Genomic DNA, 1,478 nt, shown 5'->3' on the forward strand with positions numbered 1-1,478 from the left:
TCTCTGACTATAGCGCCAGAAAAGCTCCTGTCTGCTAGGACTACGTCGGTATTTCCCCAAAGAGGAAGGGATAATGCAGCACAGCAACGGTAGGTATTTCCCTGAGTGAAGAAACCAAGGTTATCGAACTACTAGGAGAACCAAGCAACACAACGTAAACAGCACCTGCACACAAATAACAACACCTCGCAACCCGACGTGTTAAAAGGGGTTGTCAATCCCTTTCGGGTAACGATGCCAGAAAATTGTAGTAGATTGAAATAATAGATCGCAAATAAAATAAAGTGCAGCAAAGTATTTTTGTATTTTTGTTTTAATAGATCTGAATAAAAATGCAAAGGAAAAGTAGATCGCAAGCAAATATATGAGAAAGAAGACCCGGGGGTCGTAGGTTTCACTAGTGGCTCCTCTCGAGAAAGATAGCAAACGGTGGGTAAACTAATTACTGTTGGGTAATTGATAGAACCTCAAATAATTATGACGATATCCAGGCAATGATCATTACATAGGCATAACGTCCAAGATTAGTAGACTAACTCCTACCTGCATCTACTACTATTACCACTACAAAAAAAAGACACATCCATGACATTTTGGGCCGGACGAATTTTTTTCTGTCATCCTTATGACACTTCTATGACGATAATTGTGACAAAACCCGGTATCATCATAGATGTGGTGGGGTCCTACTTCTATGACAAAAAATCATGACAGAAAATGGGCTTTTCGTCCTGGGCGGGTCGGAGACACAGCTGCATGACATTCTTTGGGCCGTCCATGACGGAGAAAACCATGGTAGAAGCGAGGGCGAGGAAAATATTGGGGGAGTTCCCGGTTACGGTGGGTGGTCGGGGGCCGAGCGATGCGCGTTTCTCTCGTACGTATGCGCGTGTGTGTGAGGCGTTGTGCTCTAACTGAACCCGAGCGAGGCGTTGGGCTCTAACTGAACTCGAGCGATTGCACTAGCTACGTTACTGAACCCCGATCGATCCCTTGCTGTTAACTGAACCCGAGTGATTCCTTCGCTACTGCTGCTAACTGAAGCCGATCGATGCTTCCTATGGATGAACTGTGAGCGTTGTTGGGGGGTTTGGATGAACAGTTCTTGGTGGGGGGTTGGATCAACACGACCCCGTGGTAGTAGAGGCCGTTGCCACTGGATGAACAGGACCCCGATCGATCGAGCCGGTGGATGAACAGGACCCCGTGGAGGGCGGGATGAATAGGACCCCATGGAGGGCTGGTTGAACAATAGCCGGTGGAGGGCTGGTTGAACAATAGCCGGTGGAGGGCTGGATGAACAGTAGCCCGTGGTGGGGTGGTTGAATAGGACCCCGTGGAGAGGGCTGGTTGAACTGTAGCCGGTGGAGGAGCGCGCGGTGGAGGCTGGATGAACAGGAGCCCATGGATGAATAGTCGCTGGTGGAGACTGGAGGAGGTCGACGGTGGATGAACAGTAGCCCGTGGAGGCTGGAGGA

This window comes from Triticum aestivum, chromosome 3D (genome assembly GCF_018294505.1).
Source record: "Triticum aestivum cultivar Chinese Spring chromosome 3D, IWGSC CS RefSeq v2.1, whole genome shotgun sequence".
Classification (NCBI taxonomy): Eukaryota; Viridiplantae; Streptophyta; class Magnoliopsida; order Poales; family Poaceae; genus Triticum; species Triticum aestivum.